This window comes from Leucopleurus acutus (assembly GCF_964270905.1).
Source record: "Leucopleurus acutus genome assembly, chromosome: 15".
NCBI classification, from domain to species: Eukaryota; Metazoa; Chordata; class Mammalia; order Artiodactyla; family Delphinidae; genus Leucopleurus; species Leucopleurus acutus.
The window spans coordinates 25,655,430-25,674,858 of NC_139157.1; the positions used below are offsets into that span (position 1 = coordinate 25,655,430).

The 19,429-nt window shown below is 43.3% G+C and overlaps 1 protein-coding gene across 1 annotated transcript in view; it reads right to left on the minus strand.

The window, feature by feature from the left end:
- Positions 1 to 19,429, minus strand: part of ARFGEF3 (ARFGEF family member 3) — a gene marked incomplete at both ends in the record, with an annotated part of 181,862 nt that overhangs the window by 154,535 nt on the left and 7,898 nt on the right. The gene's annotated exons all lie outside the window — the stretch shown is intronic.

The following is a 19,429-nucleotide window of genomic DNA, read 5'->3' on the forward strand; positions in this document are numbered from 1 at the left end:
ATCAAGTATTCACGTATTTTAAACACTATAACTATGATTCTGCTATAATTACTATTTTTATCGGTAAAATCCCACTATATAGACTCTTCTAGCTAAAGAAAATAATCTCTCCTTTTCCAAGGTAATGAAAGGACCCCCATTCAGAAAACGGAGAGTAACTGACTCGACCACGTAAACACTCTTCCAGCTGCACAAGATGCCCTGTTACTAGGGTGACCTGACCCACTGTCTGTATCACAGCAGGAACATGCTGAACGGAATCAGAATGACCAGGAACCCTGCAGCTGAAAGACAGGGTCAAATCAACCTGGGAAATAAACATTCAGACTCACGTTTATGGGCCCTTACTCATCACCACTCTCACAGCCACAGTGGGTGGTGTCCTCTCTCCCTGGGGACAAAGAAGGACCCAATGTCCCCAGGCAGGCTGAGCTCCGCCCAGTCTTCCCCGGAGACATTTCTGCTGGCATGCCAAGGCAGCCGGACCTGCCCAACTGAAAGCTCAGGGTGTCTGAGCAGGGAGCGCCCCTGCCCTGGTGTAAGCGTGAAGGCCATAGGGAAAATCACGGTATCGTGGGCGGCAATGAAGTCTATTAACTCTGGCCCAACCTGGAGATTTATGATTTCGTTTTGGCCAACAAACATAGGGTATAATCCTGGGCGTGTTGCTGAGCTCTCTCTGGGACGTCGCTTCTACTCACAAGACACTGGGAAGGGTCTGCCCTTCCCAGCCCCCTTCAAAAGGATGAGAAGGATAAACTGAGTAGGAGATATGAAAGGGCTTTGAAAGCAAACACTTTATGGAAGTATCAGGGAGGTGTACTGGGAGAGGTGTACTGGGGAGAGTAAACTCTAAGGAAACCCTCTTTCGTCCTGGCTCAGACACCTGCCTTCTTCTTAAGTCTCAGCTGTCTTATCTGCAAGATGGGGATCTCTCTAGCACCTCTTCAAATTCTAAAAGCCTCTACTTCTCTGAAATGTGTGGTTGGCAGCCTTCTCCTTAGCAACTAGATTCCAACTTTGTTTTGACTGACAGTATGGTCAGCCTCAACTGGTAGATCAAGATTGGTCTAAGTCTTTCTGGAGAATCCTGTTTCCTACTTTTCAGCCTCCCCTGTGGCTCTGAACAACCTTTTGCTTTCCTGATATAAAGGACTAGACCTGTTTAGCTGGCACTGCCCTTCTGCCTTCAGTTTTTTTGCCTTCTGTCTTGGATTAGGATGTGATGACTGGAGCTGCAACAGCCTTTTTGTGGTATGAAGAGCCAACTATAATGGAAGGCCGACAGAATCCTGGACATACCAGTGCTGAAGGCCTAACTCCACACTGCGTATTATATGAGGGAAATAAGCCCTATCTCGTTTAAACTGCTGTTAGACTTTCCACTAATTACCACTGAAGGCATTCATAACCTATACACTGTGATAAAGCCTATTCCTAGAGAAGAGCCAGTATTCAAATAATTGCATATTTGCCTTCTCTCTCGATACATTTTTCCAAAGAGGAAAGGGGAAATGAGGGAACAGATAGGGACAACGTTCATTCCTATTCTAACACATCTAAATGACAGGTATTCAGCAAACATGCATCAAGGACATAGAATATATTAGTTAAAAGAACAATTTTCAAGTCAGACCTGTATTTGAACCTCTATCATATATTAGCTGTGTGACTTCAAGCAAATGGTTTTATCACTCCAATCTGTTTTATCATTAAAATATAGGTTATATTAGAATCTATTGTACTTGTTGTAAAATTTAATAAAGACAATGCATAAAGCCATTAGTACAATTCCTGGCATAGATCAATGCTCCATAATTGGTAGCCTTCAGTATTGTGGGGGGCAGGCACATTATATAGACCAGGGTCCCTGAGTATAAAGACGACGGAGTTTGCGGTCTAACTCACGGAGCACACGAGTAAATCAGTTATTTGCGGCAGGGGGACAAGGCTATGATATCCACCTGTGTGCCCAGGGTGTGGGAGAGAAGCCTGGCTCCATCTCCAAGGCCCCAGGCCTTAAACGCCACAGATGTTTCAGCTCTCCTATTCCACCAATTACCAATACTCAATTTAGAATTTCAACTTGACCTGCAGAAGCAATAAAAAGGACAACAAAATGGCCAAACGACAGCCAGAAAAGAGGAAAAAGATCCCATCAACAGATCTTCAGGTTACAGCTGCCACATTTACCTGGGCTATCCTCCTACCCGCTGTGTCCCTGAGGGTCACAGGATTCCTTTAGGGAGAGTGTATTGGGGAGGGTGCTTTCAGCTGCAAGTGCTAGGAAATCCAACTCCCTAAGAGGCTTAAACAAGGAGGCAGGCTGGCTCCGGGCTGAGGTAAGTCCATGCTCTCAAGGCACAGCCAAGAACTCAGGTTCTTTCCATCTTTCTACTAATCCACCCTCGATTTGTCAGCTTTATCCCCTGGCTGGCTCCCCTCACAGAGACAAAGCAGCTGTAGTTGCAACAAGCATCATTCAAATGGGACAAGTTTCAGAGGAAGAAAGAACTTCACCTCGACAGGACTGAGACAGCATCCCTCCCACGCTCCATTCTGATATGCGGGATGCAGGGCAAGCCCGTGGCCACACCAGCCAGTCCAGCCTGCAACGGGGCAGCCTCCTCTGAAGCACATGGCTGATAATAGAGGCAGTTCCTGATACCCAATCAGGCCTGTTGGGGGTAGGGGGTGGTTAGGCAACCAAAGGTTTCTGTTCCACAGAAAAATGATGGTTCCAGTTCCCTATTTCAGATGCCAGGATTTATTTTAAAGAACATTTACAAGGGCCACAGTGCAGTTTTCCAGATCTTGCCAACTTGGGCTGATTTGTTTGTAATTCCCAAGGGCCAATTAGGCCTCTTTGTATTCTTGGAAATCAGAAACAACACTTAAATCCAGATTCTTATCTGCTCCTTTGTTCCCAGAACTTTGTTTTCCACTCTTAACATCACACTTTGAAACTCAGGACCAGAAAAAACAAAACAAAAAACCTTAATCCTGCTACAGACTGCCAGAACACCGAGAGCCTATTGTATCAGAGGGAAGCTTCTCTTGTGATTTGTTGCGTATTCTGCAAAGTACTGTCTTATTTGATATCTTATGTAATCTTCGTAAGACCTCAATAAGGAGGGTATTGTTTGCAGGACTATGATAGGGCAATTTCCACGGCTAGTGGTTCTAAAAAGAATCCGGGGACAGTTCCACTGGCCTGGGAGGCAGGAGAACAGCCAGCCACCTCCCTCCAAAGCATAACCGCATGCTTGCTGGGCAGGCCTACAGCTTTGGGAGCCAAGGCAAGGTCCTGAGAAGGTAGGGCTGAGGGCAGCTCCTGTTTTCAGGTATGAGGAAGAGTTGGTGACTCCGAAGAATGAATGATTTGACATTCTGGCTTCTGAAATGGGGAGAAATGGTTCTCAAAGTATAGCCTAGACACCTGAGATCTTGTCAGAAGGTCCATAAGTTCAAAATTTTTCATTCTCAATCTCTTAGGAGTATACAGTGGAGTTTATCAAAAAAGAATATTCACAATTATTTGAAAAGGTGATGAAAATTACCCTCCTGTCTTAAATCATTTATCTACCTGTTGAAGCTGGATTTGCTTTATCTACTTCAACCAAAGCAACAGATTGTAACAGACTGAATGGAGAAGCAGAGCTGAGGATCCACCTGTTTTCTATTAAGCCAGATAGTAAAAGTATTGGCAAAATGTAAAATTTGTTTTGAAAGCAGTTACCTTTCATTAAAAAAAAGTCTTTACAGGGCTTCCCTGGTGGTGCAGTGGTTAAGAATCTGCCTGCCAATGCAGGGGACACGGGTTCGAGCCCTGGTCCGGGAAGATCCCACATGCCGCGGAGCAACTAAGCCTGTGCGCCACAACTACTGAGCCTGTGCTCTAGAGCCCGTGAGCCACAACTACTGAGCCCACGTGCGGCAACTACCGAAGCCCGGACGCCTAGAGCCCATGCTCCGCAACTAGAGAAGCCACTGCAATGAGAAGGCCGCGCACTGCAACGAAGAGTAGCCCCCGCCCACTGCAACTACAGAAAGCCAGCGCACAGCAATGAAGACCCAATGCAGCCAAAAACAAAATGAATAAAATTTTTTAAAGTCTTTATATTAATATGTAATGAGCTTATTTTTAATGAATTAAATATTTTAAAATTTCTATTTTCATGTCTAATATGGTAAATATAATCCAAAAAATTCTTAAAAAGTTCTTTGAGGTCCTCAGTAGTTTTTAAAAGTGTCAGAGGTCTTGGGACCAAAATGTCTGAGAACTGCGGCATTAATGTAACGAATGAATTGAAACTGAGCAGGAACTCGTGGGGCTCCTGGGCATGGAAGCCTTTTTGTCCCCCATTTCTTGTTTGTAGGCAAAAGACTCCAGCCTCCATGACCTTCCAAGAGTTTCAAAGGGGAGATTCCAACAGTTGCTAATCAGGGAAGGGAGGTGATGCAGAGACAAGGTACAAGCAGCAGAGAAACAATAGTGCAGCCTTGGGGCAGGGTTCTGGTTCGCCTCAAGGGATACACATAACAATATCTTTGAATTCTCTACAGAACTAAAACCCTCAACAAATGGAAGGTGTTAGCATTCTTCATTCCAGAGAAGACCACCTGAGGCCAGATTAAAGGAACCAGAGAAGTTTATCAAGAGACCACTTGAGACTATTAAATGAACCTGAGAAGCTCACTAAGAGAGACCACCTGAGGCCAGATTAAAGGAGTGCAGACCCTGCACACACCCTAATATTATCAGCAACCCCGGCCTGGAACCTTTGCTATAAAACTCCTCACCAAATCCAAGTTGGGACATACAGTTTTTGAGGGGCACGAGCCCACTGTGTCCCCCTTTGCCTGGCAAAGCAATAAAGCTATTCTTTTCTACTTCACCCAAAACTCTGTCTCAGATTTCGATTCAGCACCAGCGCAGAGGCTGAGTTTTCAGCAGAACAGATAAAGAAAATGTGTGATTTTCTGCACCCAGTTCCAACGGGGGAGTCCCCCCCACCACCAAGCAACTCTCCAACATCAGTGGGGTGTCCTACAGTTCAACTCAAAACGCTGTCTACCTGGGGACAGCATCAAATTCCGGTTAAGTCCCACAAGACTCAACCACCCCCACCCCTGCTTCAGATGCCAATCACAAGTTTAGGTTGTTACCTGTGTTTCAGACCGACCTGTCACAGAGTGGACGTTCTCAGCACACCCTCCTTAGGTTGGATGAATTTGCTAGAGCAGCTCGGAGAACTCAGAGAAACATTTTACTTACTAGATTATCGGTTTATTATATAAGGACATAGCTCAGGAACAGCCACATGGAAGAGATGCAGAGGGCAAGGTGTGTGGGAAGGAGCTTCCCTGCTCTCTCCAAAGCGCTCCACTCTCCGCAAATCTCCACAAAGAAGCTGTCTGAATTCTGGAGGCTTCATGACGTAGGCACGATCGATTAAATCATTGGCTCTAGGCTACTGAACTCAATCCCCAGCCCCTCTCCCCTCCGCAGAGGTCCAGGAGTGGGGCTGAAAGCGCCAGCCCTCCAATCATGTGGCTGGCTCCACCCAGCCAGCCCCCACCCTTAGGTGCTTTCCAAAGTCACCTCATTAACCTCGTTAACATAACAGAAAACACCTCTTTCGCTCTAGTCACTTAAGCATTTCCAAGAGTTTTAGGAGTTCTGGTGCCAGAAATGGGATGAAGACCAAATGCCCTTGAACACCGTGGGGGTTACGAGTGGCGACCACCTGCAGTAGAAAATCCAAGTATAACTTTATAGGCGGCCCTCCTCATCCTTGGTTCTGCATCTGTGGATTCAACCAACCTCGGATCATGTGGTACTGTGGTATGCATTAAGTGAAAAAAACCTGTGTATAAGAGGACAGGACCCTCACAGTTCAAACGTGTGTCGTTCAAGGGCCAACTGTATGTGTATTCAATATTTATTATAAATCACAATATCACAGTGATTTGCATGTGTGTGTGTGTATATATATATATGTATATATATATACACACACACACACAAACACAGACACACAATGGAAAATTACTCAGCTCTAAAAGGAAGGAAAACCTGCCACTTACAATAACATGGATGAGGCTTGAGGGCATTACGCTAAGTGAAATAAGTCAGAAAAAGACAGATACTGTATGATCTCATATGTGGAATCTAAAAAACCAAACACATAAAAATGGAGTAGACGGATTGGTGGTTGCCGCAGACACGGGGTGGGGGGATGGGTGAAAGAGGTCAAAGGGTACAAGCTTCCAATTATAAGATGAATAAATTCTGGCCATCTAATGTACAGAATGGTGACTAGTTAATAATGTTATTATATACTTGGAAATTGCTAAGAGAGTAAATCTCAAAAGTTCTCACCACGCACACACACTATGTGAGGTGATGGATGCGTTAAGTTACCTTACTGTGGCGGTCACTTCACAATATATACTTAAATCATCACATTTTATACCTTAAATTTACATGTTATATGTCAATTATATCTCAATAAAGCTGGAAAAAATGTATATATATATGCCAGTGACACAGAGGGTCCTGAGACAAACCCTGTGGGCTAGAAGCTGCTTTCTCACGAGGATGCTGAGGAAATATGAAGATGCGGGAGGGAAGACAGAGGCTCCTCCCCTGCCCAGGAGGCAGGAGGCAGCAGGCAGGCATGGTGAGCCCTGGCTAGGGAGAGCTGGTCCGCACCTGTGGCCTGCAATGTGGTCCCTGCAGGTCTGTCTCCTTTACATCTACTGCTCGGTCAGTGATCACAGGGGGAACACAGAGGTACCTACCTTCACCAGTGCCCATCCTTCCGTGTCCATATCCACTCACAGAAGCTCACAGGCAAAATGACTAGCTCAGGGTCCCAATGGCCCCTCATGGGAGCACCAGGACTTGCACCCAGGACCTAATGTGTCACGATTGTTTGCCTCCCCCCAGCAAGCGGTGGGCTCTTAGAGGAGAGATTTTGTGTTTTGTTTCCCACTGTGTTTCCAGCCCACAGAACGGTGCTTCCTCGGCCCTAACTCCAAACCCAGGACACCCGCTCACCCCAGCCACTGCCTCTTTCCCCAGAGCCCAGATCCCCCTCGCACTGTCCTCCTACTACCGATCAGGGCTCCAGATGCCGCCGACAGAGATGTGGACATTCAGGACCCAGAGCTGCGAGGCAATCAGCGCGAACAAATATTTATAAAGGCGTCCACTGTACTGAATGCGTGGGCGCGCACACCTTAAACTAACAATCGCTTTCTTTCTTGATCAAATACCCTACTGACTTTAAATTACATCTATATTTTTACTATCTCTGAAACACATGCATGCTCTCCTCCCCCGTTTCAGCAAATATCATGTTACTGGCCTTAGCATCCACATCCAGCTTTATTTCAGAGACAGAGATGGAGTGAAAATCCTGGAGGGTCCGCAGCCCTCCGCGGCCCAAGCTGGGCGGCCTCTGTGCTCAGGGCCCTCCCTCTGCCCTCTCCCCAGGACTCAGCTCCTGCACAGCTGGACCCAGTTTCCCGGCTTCTCTACCAACCTCTCTGAAATAAGCACACAAAACCCCTTTTGTTTTTGAAGGACTTTCCTCCCAGCTGGTAAATACAGAAAAACAAAATGGGGTTTACAAAACAAAGCCAGCAATGGGGAGAGGAAAAAAAAATCTTTGAAATGCAACAGCTCTCTGGATGTCACTAAATTAAAAATGAGCCTAGGTCTGCCCCCATTCAAAAATACAACCTGTTCTAGATATATTCCTTTAGTTTAGGCCTAAAAATGAGTTCTGCCGTAAGTCTTCTCTTGGTAATTCTGCAGGTTTCCTCATCTTAACCATCCCTAAAGAAAGCACCTCAGTTGCTACTTAGATTCTTCCCTCCATCTCGTAAGCAGAAACCTGGAGAGGTAAGGGTTCGTTTTTGAATCACATAATTACCCAGGCTTCCCAGCGTGTATTCACATCAATCCCAGACTAACATCTCTTTCATCTGAAGTCTCCTTTTGCCTTTCAGACAGGAGAAATCAATTTAGGTCATTTCCTGGCAAAGTCACATCTACACATTAATCTCGAAAGCTCTAATAATTCGTGGCTCGCCCCTCATCTGCATGTAGGACACTCCCTCTTTTAAAAGCTCTAGCTCCTCGGAGATTGCACTTAAAGTTGTTTTCAATACAAAGTGGTCTCATTGATATTCCAACATTGGTAAGTTGTACTCATAAATGAGCAGTGGCTAACTATAGCCGATTTCCCAAGAGTTCTTTACAATCATGGTGCTTCGCCAAATAATTTGTTGCATGAAGTTTAGTTTTATATATCTCAGCTTTTCACAAAAATTACAAATCAGAAAACAGAAACTTCTGTGTTAAGTCAATAATGGGAGAGGTAATACTCTAATGGATTAAGAAGGTGAACTCTGACCCCAAGTCCTGACTGTCCCAGACTGGTTCAAGGAGTCTTTCCATCTCAGGGCTTCCCCCCACCTCACAGGAGAGCAGGCAGGATGGAGACCAGCATGTATAACACCTAAGAGTCCCTGGCACATAATAAAGGTTGAAAAATGTTGACTTAGTAGAACGTCCCAAACTTAGTTGGGAACATGTGAATCACAGGCAATTAAGCATGCCAAGAAGCATCGTATTAACAGTACTGAACTATAAAACAGATAAAGGGAGAGAGCTCCTGTGTCAAAGTAATTGGACTTAGCTTGAAAAATATGTATCAGGGCATTATGTAATTACATAATCCTACTGAGTTATAAACAGTTCAACTACACAAAACTATGCAGTAAAATATAAATATGAAATAGTTAATAAACAAAGATGTCCAAAGAAACTAAATACGATTCTAGTCTTTGTACCATCCGCAGTAGAAAGGTTCTAGCGGGTGAAAAAGAGAGATTCAAATACCTCACTGAGCCATTTACATCACTGAATCGATAAGCTCAGGTCCCTACCCATCTCCTGGAATCCATTTTTATAACCCGTCAATGTAAACAATTTCTCAGAGTCATACTTTGAAATTAAAGCAGGAGATCTGGACCTAAATTGCCTGTAAGACACCGTTTAATTATAAAGAGCACGCACAGACTAGCCCACACAGCAAAAATCCTACCTTCATTCCACTCAAAAGGAATGAAAACCCAAGAAAGAAAACTCATGATTGGACTGTTAGACTTTTTCAAAATTGAGTATGTTTCCTTCTAACACTTCCCTTTAGAGCTAAGTGCCAAGAAATAAAGGATATCAACTACTTGTTACAAAGGAAGGATGAGTGGTCATGGCTGGTTTTGAACATTAATATGTTGCTCACATCCCAAAATATCACTCAAGCCCAATAACCTCTACATCCCAGCTTGGGTAGGTTATGCACGTCTCTAACCGACTGCATCATTTAAAGTGCTTTTAGGTCCAGGGCTATTAACAAGGAGAAGCTTTATAATTGAGAGTTAATTGTAAGTCTTCCTTATCAAAGGGGTTAGAACACAAAAACCATTAGAATTGGCTTTACAGGCTGGCAGATACACAGAAGCAGCTGTTTATAAGTTAGGAAACAGTATATAGTACTGTCCCTTATACTATGTTAAAAGGTGACAGGAATACTCTTTGTTTCCACAGCAATAGGGAAAGGAAAAAGAGAAACTAGATCTTCGGGGCACCTTGATTTCTAACGTGGATTTCAGCAGCCCCACTGCTAAAGGGTGGGCTTACCGGCTATTCCACATGCCACTTTCTCCCTGCAGACTGGTTTTTGTAGCTAACACAGAAATGTCACTCTGCTCACCTGTTTAGGGGCAGCCAGATCTCAGGGAGCTGGAACAGTTCAGGTCGACTTCCTGGCAGGCCCTTGGTCACTTAAATGATTCCCACTGACCCCGGGCAAGATGGACAGCTCCCTCCATCTTTCCTTTCATGGCTCCGTGGGATAAAGACTTCTCTAAGACTGAGCCAGGCTTAGACTAACCAAAGTGTCTAAAGCCTTCTATATGTATATTTATTTCTGGTGCAGAACCAGAAAAAGATCAAGAGAGCCAAAACTTACTTACATTTGCACGCCTCTGCAAACAGAAGTCAGCCGTGCTATGGAGGAAAGCCGGAAACCGCCAAGAGAGGAGACCTCACGATGAGTTTAAATCCAGGAGAAGCACAGATGTTTGCAATTTACCTGGAATAACGTGGAAGCCTCATCAGAAGCACCTGTCCTGCATTTATGCTAACATCGTTCCTTCAGTCAGCATAAGCTGAAGGACCTGGGAATTCTACACTGGCATCCTTTGCCTCCTCCTCTTGACAGCAGGAGGTAGCAAGGGGAGCCCAACATTTCTCCATGACTTAAGAAGTGGAAAAAACAAATGATGACATCCAAACTGCCTGCCGAAACCCACTGCTCCATTTTCAATCACACACAGTCCTTCCCAGTTGATGTGGAGACACTTATTTCTTCAACTAAAAAACAAACAAAAGGACTTCCCTGGTGGGGCAGTCGCCTGCCAATGCAGGGGACACGGGTTCGAGCCCTGGCCCGGGAAGATCCCACATGCTGCGGAGCAACTAAGCCTGTGCGCCACAGCTAAGTGAGCCCGTACTCTAGAACCCGTGAGCCACAACTACTGAGCCCGTGAGTCACAACTACTGAGCCCACGTGCCAAAACTACGGGCCTAGAGCCCGTGCTCCACAACAAGAGAAGCCACCGCAATGAGAAGCCCGCCCACCACACGGAAGAGTAGCCCCCGCTCACTACAACTAGAGAAAGCCCACGTGCAGCAACAAAGAGCTAATGCAGCCGAAAGTAAAAAATAAATTAAAAAAAATTTGCACAACCTGTAGAAGTTGCCCCAGGGCTCAAAGCACAGAACTAAAGCACTAAAATAGATAAAAGCAGCAGAAAAGCAATTAAAACCATACAAAGAATAGGAAGCTATTATGGATGGTTCTCTCCAAGTATAAATGCTACGGAATGTGTTCTTACCCTACAGGAAAGCTCAGCAGGTCCCCAGATCAAAATAAGGAGGAACATGTCAACATCTGGGCTGAGAGAAGTGTCTGGACCAGGAAGGCAAAATGAAGCTGGGTAGAGGCTCAGCCGGGGTGGGGATGGGAAGGGGTGGGGGCCATATAAGGATAAATGCGAAGGAGGCTGTTAGAGTCTTTCTGGGAACTGCAACTGGCAGAAGAAAAGTAATTAGGCTGAGGCTGCCTCTGAAGAATCATGGAGAAGGCAAACAAAATGGCAGCTGAGCCACGGCTGGAGTTATACGTGTGATTGTTCCCCAAGGGCACTGAGAAATGCCAACAAGAGGTTTGCTGCCAATGGCAAAATGGCAGCTGAGCCACGGCTGGAGTAATGTCTGGGACTGTTCCCAAAGGGCACTGAGAAATGCCAACGAGAGGTTTGCTGCCAATGGCTGTCTTTTAACAAAATTGCTCAAGGATTCCCTTGACGGTTTTATCTCATCTGGACCAGTCCTGTTGTAAGTTACTTGGGCTTAGAGAAAGGGAAAATCCTGGATTGGAGAGGGATGGAGGTGGAGATTCTTGAGTTCTTTAGAACAGAAATACTCCAGGTCAAATTCATGCTGGGGGTGGTGTACGGCAGGCTGCGTGCTTCTTCCAGGTGGGCCAAGACCTGCTGTCTTGGCCAAGGACTCTCCATGGGAACCCAATGAGAGCTGAACCTCTTGTATATTCAATGTCCTTTGATACAGAATAGTAATCAGGGTCTTGATAACTATCACCAACCCTCAACCTCAATCTAATAATACACATTAGACTAGTCAGGGCTTTGGTTGAGTAGAGAGTAAGGAGTTTAAGACTATGTTAGCTGAGGTCAATGGATTGGGTGTTGGGTTTCCGGTCTACTCTTTGGGACCTACTATTTCGGCCAGTGAGATATTAGAGGTTCTGTCGCCAAAGTTGAGATTCCCATTCTGGCACAGATTCTTCCAAACAGTATGTTTTCCAAGAATCTAGGTGATGAGGACACAGGTTCCCTGAGATGCAGAGTCTGGAGAGGCACTGAACTAGGGGGTGAAAAGATGAATAATTTACATATATGAACTCCTTGAGGATAAGGGCTCAGAACAGACTCCCTAAACAACAGCCAACCTGCTTGATAAATGCCATGACAGAATCATGTGAAGAGTACAGTGAGAGTATGAAGGAGAGAAAGATCACCGTAGCTCAGTCTTCAAGGGTAAGTAGGAAGAGGAAGTGAGAAAGATTGCATGCTACAAGACACACAGTGGACAATTTTGATGAAGAGAGCAGCTCAGAAAACATCCCCCTATTATTTTAGTGTCCCATATAAAGGGGAGTATTGGATTGCTAACTATAGACCTCCAGACCTGCTGTCTTGGTCTTGGCATGCAAAAGGAAGAGGACTTGTAACAAGTATGCTCTACTTCAACGTAGGAGAGGGTCCCCAGAGGAGGAGGGGCAGAGATTGGGAAATGCCCTCTGTAAAACCCTAGTACATGTGCAAGAGGGTATCCTGGAGTGGGGGCCTTACTAAACATGTCCTTGGTCATGGGAAAGAGCTTGTTTCTCTGATGGTGCGTGCCACTGAGGTGCGATTCAAAGCAGGACAGGACCACGGTCTGTAGAACCTGGAGGAGGCAGAATAGAGCTTGACTCGAATGTGGCTGGCCTCGGAAGCTGTGAGAACTTTCTGACAGAATGGGGAGTGTGGGGCCAGAACTAGGGTAAGGGAGTTGGCCTTGGGTACAAAATTTAAGGGAGCACTAAAATCTCAGCCCTCGAGATAAATAACATTTTAAGGTCACATTTGAAAAACTCAAAATTAATGTAAAAATTCTATGATGAGCAAAACATAAAAATGTTGAGACAGGATCTGGCATGTACTTGTACAACGCAGCCTCACTCACCTCACCCCGGTCCCAGTCCTGGGAAAGTGAGCCTCTTGGAAATCTGGCAGGGAAGATGGAGTAGTACATACAAGAGCAGGCAGCTCAGCCATGATGTCCAAAGTGGTAGAGGCCGAACGTTTGTGGGCCTCGGCACGGGCTGAAAAGCACCCTCCTTGCAGATACACACAGAGCCATGTGAGGGTATCCAGACCCAATGCTCCAGGATTTTGAGTTTCTTTTTTTTTTTTTAACATCTTTATTGGAGTGTAATTGGTTTACAATGGCGTGTTAGTTTCTGCTGTATAACAAAGTGAATCAGCTATACGTATACATATAGCCCTACATCTCCTCCCTCTTGCGTCTCCCTCCCACCTTCCCTATCCCACCCCTCTAGGTGGTCACAAAGCACCGAGCTGAGCTCCCTGTGCTATGCAGCTGCTTCCCACTAGCTAGCTATTTTACATTTGGTAGTGTATATATGTCCAGGCCACTCTCTCACTTCGTCCCAGCTTACCCTTCCCCCTCCCCATGTCCTCAAGTCCATTCTCTATGTCTAAGTCTTTATTCCTGTCCTGCCCCTAGGTTCTTCAGAACCTTTTTTTTTTTTTTTTAGATTCCATATATATGTGTTAGCATACGGTATTTGTTTTCCTCTTTCTGACTTACTTCACTCTGTATGACAGTCTCCAGGCAGGATTTTGAGTTTCAAATCCACTAGAGAAGACAGCAGGCCGGACATTCTGGCCCAGATGCCAGCAGAGAAGCTGACCACTTCCAACCAAGACTCGGAAGCAGAAGAACACTGCAGGAGTCCATCAGAAAGGGAAGAACATTCCCTGGGAATGCGCCAGCAGGTCAAGAATGTTCTAAAAGAGCCAATGACTGCAAACAACAATGGTACTGAACGGTCCACAGAAATGGCATAAGCCCTTTTCCTACTAACATATACGGTTAGATAAAAATATAAGCTTTTCAACACTTCAGAGAGAAAAATGATCAGACAGATGTAGGTATCATCATAACCAAGCCGTCACAAAGGCAGTGGGGCACAGAAGGGGAAGACCAATGCATCAACTTGCGTGAAGCTAAACATTACAGAAGTTACGGTACCTCCAGGTGGGCTTCAGCCTGGTGACGGCCTCACAAAACAGACATCAGCCCTAAACATTCATAACAAAACCCAGAGCAGCCCTGAAAATTCCATAAATGATCAGGTTACTTTGGTTATATTACTTGATTCCCAAAACCACAGGGAAAAAGGAAGAGGTGTAGGGGGTGAGAGGAAGTAGAAAAACGGGAAGAGAAAACATTTAATGTTGTTAACTACTAATAGCTCTTGTTCAGCAGCTTCCAGGACTTGTTTCTTACTTGGCTGAAAGACCAGCAGCCAACAACAACAGAGTCAGTAACTATTAGCAATACCTTGACTTGGGCAGAGACATTTTACCAAGTGCGTCACTGTGAGTGATCAATCTAAGCTGCCTTTTGCTAGTCACACAAGGAGGCCAAGGAGATGGTAACCCCAACCTGAGTGACAGCCTGAGCTCTGGAAGGCCTCTTTCTTGAGTGTGGGCACACCGGATGGCCCACCAACTCACAGGTTTTATTCAACCCCGTGAAGCTGTGTAAGATCTGAAGTATAAGAAGAGGGGAGAGAGGAGGAAAGACAGTGAGGGTCCAGTCTCCACATGGAGGAAAATAAGGGTGCTTAAGTCTCACCCCCAAGATCAAAAGCAAGACTATGGGCAGGAAGGTGGAAAGATTTTCATATAACTATCTACTAACAAACTTGGGAAATATTCCACAGGGCGGGTTCCCTAGCCCTTCCTCCATCCCTGACATTCAATCTCACTGGGCACTCTGCGTGAATCCCCATCCTGGTTGCTAAGGCTGCTCACCGTACCACCACCGAGAGTGGGCATTTGCTCAGCGAAAGAGCCCAGCGCAGAAATAAGCAATGCCTCTGACCACTCCTTCATTCCAGCTAAAACTTTTTTCTGTGGGTTTCTCCCCTTCAGTGCCTTATGCATGACCAACTCCAGTCACCAGAGTCACTAAAAGCATTCACGTGACATCTAGACTTTTGTTTTCACAAGAAGTCCTCAGAGCAATCAATGGCAAAAAAAAAAAAAGATAATACAACCATAGTTCTTTCAAGGTTGCAATTTTCTTCTGGTTTGAGCTATCACTACTAACGTACACAACTGATCAGAACAGTATTAGTAATTATCTGTCAGAATGTTAACATATTTAACTTGAAAAGCAGTCAATTAATGGCAAAAGCAAAAATAAGAAAATCAGCACAGCAAAAGTATTTGACGCACAGCAAAGGAAACCATAAACAAAACGAAAAGAAAAGCCATAATGGGAGAAAACATTTGCAAACAAAGCAACCGGCAAGGATCAATTTCCAAAATATGCAAACAGCTCCTGCAGCTCAATATCAAAAAAAAAAAAAAAAAAGAAAAAACAACCCAATCAGAAAATGGGTAGAAGGTCTAAACAGACATTTCTCCAAAGAAGACACACAGATGGCCAGAGACACATGAAAAGATGCTCAACATCACTAATTATTAGAAAAATGCAAATCAAAACTATAATGAGGTATCATCACCTCACACCGATCAGAATGGCCATCATCAAAAAATCTACAAATAGTAAACTCTGGAGAGGGTGTGGAGAAAGGAAACCCTCCTACACTGTTGGTGGGAATGTAAATTGGTGCAGCCACTATGGAGAACAGTATGGAGGTTCCTTAAAAAACTAAAAACAGAGCTACCATATGATCCTGTAATCCCATTCCTGGGCATATACCCAGAGAAAACCATAATTCAAAAAGACACATGCACCCCAATGTTCATTGCAGCACTATTTACAATAGCCAGGACATGGAAGCAACCTAAATGTACATCAACAGATGAATGGATAAGGAAGATGTGGTACGTATATACTATGGAATATTATTCAGCCATAAAAAAGAACAAAATAATGCCCTTTGCAGCGACATGGATGGACCTAGAGATTGGCATATTCAATGAAGTTAAGCCAGACAGAGAAAGACAAATATCATATGATATTGCTTATGGAGTCTAAAAAAACGGTATAAATGAACTTATTTACAAAACAGAAACAGAGTCACAGATATAGAGAACAAACTTATGGTTACTAAGGGGGAAAGGGGGAAGAGAAGGATAAATTGGGAGATTGGGATTGACATATATACACTACTATATATAAAATAGATAACTAATAAGAACCAACTGTATAGCACAGGGAACTCTACTCAATACTCTGTAATGACCTATATGGGAAAAGAATCTAAAAAAGAGTGGATATATGTATATGTATAACTGATTCACTTTGCTGTACAGCAGAAACTAACACATCATTGTGAATCAACTATACTCCAATAAAAATCAATTAAAAAATTTTTTTAACATCTTTATTGGAGAATAATTGCTTTACAATGGTGTGTTAGTTTCTGCTTTATAACAAAGTGAATCAGCTATACATATACATATATCCCCATATCTCTTCCCTCTTGCGTCTCCCTGCCTCCCACTAAAAAAAATTTTTTTTTAATTTTTAAAAAGTATTTTGGATTTGATTTAATCCTCATAGCTCTTTCCAAAACCTGAAACAAAAAAAAAAATCTGCAAATAATCACTTCTACGTGATTATGTAACAGAAATGGAAACAATTTGAATACGAAATCAGAATGCCAAGAAATAGTTTATGAACCTGGCTTCTTTCTCGTATACTAAATATCATTGAAGAAAAAACTCATTAAAATAGAAATATAACTGAAGAAAAAAAATTTAACATATCCAAGTTCTTTCTTATAAGCAAATATTTACAGTGCCTACATTTAAAATTTTTTTTTAGATTTATTGTGCTCAAACAATAGAAAGATGCCATGTTAAACATAATAATGGACAGAGTAAGCGCCCTGTGGGCTTAAAAATGCCCGGAAGAAGGCCTCCCTGGTGGCGCAGTGGTTGAGAGTCCGCCTGCCAATGCAGGGGACACGGGTTCGTGCCCCGGTCCGGGAAGATCCCACATGCCGCGGAGCGGCTGGGCCCGTGAGCCATGGCCGCTGAGCCTGCGCGTCCGGAGCCTGTGCTCCGCAATGGGAGAGGCCACAGCAGTGAGAGGCCTGCGTACCGCAAAAAAAAAAAAAAAAAAAAAGAAAAGAAAAATGTCTGGAAGATGAATCAAAGGATTAGAGGAAAACTGATTCACAACAGAGGGGGAAAGTCCACTATGGTGTATGTTCTCATTATATCACTTCCGTGATATCAAATGAAATAGGCAATCAGACTTGATTCAATAGCTCGTTTTTGTTCTAATTCCAGCTTATTCCTATACCCTAAAAAAGGCTTTGAAGGGCTCCTAACTATTACAAATCACAGTCACACTGAAACCTTCTGATATGCATAAAATTCTACAATACATTTATACTTGGTGCCTCTTAACAGTGTTTTCCAGCTACATTTGTCTTCATTCTCCTCCCTGGGAATATAAAACTGAGTGCAAGGCTTAAATCTGCTATGTCTCATCCATACATTCAGTTCTCTGTACAAGAATGCCTGATGGACTTTGTCGCACATCTGGAATACAATGACACACAGTCCTCCGTATACAGGATGACATCACCAGCTTTTTATCATTTGGACAAATACTCTGAATCATATTTCTAATAATGGTGAAGATATGTAAACGCACACACACACACATACACACACACACACACATATATATATATATATATTCATATTCATCCACGGTTCCTCATCCAGCAACTTTCCCACCAGTTTTGTCATTACCTCCTATGGCTGAACAAGATGGCCAGCTGGCTCTGGGGTAAAGCGCAAGACCATGGACAAAAGCAACGCTCAGTGGCTAAATGGGATCAAACACGGCCCGTTAACACTGCACTTTCTCCAACTCATTTGGTCACACACACACCTAGCGTTGGAAAATGTCAGTTGTCTTTTGACGAACATTCCCAGGCACTGTACCAGGAGCCTCTTCTGGTATCATCATCACCTTCTTGCCCCTAACGCTGAAGGCAAACCTTATCAGAGACCCAAAACCATAGAAAGTCTCACTGTAGCTTCAACAACCCTTTGGATAGAGAAACAACCTTTAGAGCAGTATCATCAAATGTTTTTACTCATACAGCCACTAAGAAAATTTTAAAATTCCATTTTTCACACATTTTAAGTTGACATTTAAATTTCTCAACCATAATTTTAATTAACGGCAAAGGCTGTAATTCTGGCATATTGGAATTAGTAAAATTTTAATTAAAACGTATCACTCATTTCAAGGTATCTAATGAAATCCAAATACCACACCAATTTGAAAACCACCTTCGTCCATCAAAAAATACGTGAACAAACTCTTCTTTTAGAGTAAAAAAGCTGTATTGTTCTTTTGTCTCCTGGAATTTGTATTTCCACTTTATCCCCACCCCCAACCAGAGACTTTTCTCTTGATATAACATGCTTTAACACTTCATTTTATTAATCTCCCTATTATATTTCTCTGTAACAAAAATGTGTATAAAGTGAGTTTTAAAAATTTCCTGTGGCTATAAGGCTTAAAAGTGTTCCATTTTCTTCTGATGCAAATGATTGATCCAAACAACATTAATTATAAGCATGCTAATATAGTTAACATGGAAATTACAATTTTATTGGAAATGTATTTCTAAAGAAATGGACAGGGCTTGTTTATTTTTCTCAACTAGTTCATATATCTATAGATGAATATTCTCTATTGCTAAAATAAGGTGGGGTGTAACATCAATTCCATACCTTTTTTTCCCAGGTTTAAAGACATAAGCAATAAGAAACGATTTTTTGTATAAGAAAGGAATGAAGGAGATTTATCATCAAAAAATCTTTTTGTCTATTATCTCATAACTAGATTAGCTCCTCCTTCAATTTTGTTGAAAGCCAAGAAGTAAAAACTAACCTGCAAAAAGATGTGTGCCCTGATCACTGTATTCATCCCCTTTATCAACACAGACACTAATATTTTCATAGTCCTTTGTTGGTAGGAAGAGGGTTTTGCACCCCAGGAAAACACACCACAGTCAGATTCGGGACGGGATGGGTAAGAGCTGTCCTTTGTCAGGAGAAGGTTAAGAAGTGAAATGGAAAAGGAGACATGGCAAAATCAGTTCTGAAAGCAAATAATTTTAAGACAGGGTAGAAATTGGGAAATCGTCTCCTTTAAACCATCCACGCCTTCGTATCTCTTGGAGTGTTTTCACACGGATACCCCAGCTGGAATATACCTCCTCCAGGCAAGACTGTTGCTGCCAGACATTCTACCCATTTAGAAGTTTTATACCCACAAAAGTACACTTGGTTTGATTAACATATGAATTACCTTACAATATATCAGCTTGTAGCAGACACTACAGAAGTAACACATTTTTTAAAAAGACAGAAACATAACTCTTGTTTAATCTACTTGAAAAGAGAAAATACCTAATAAATCAGTGTCCTGACAATATAGAAACTATATGCAACAAAAGATTAT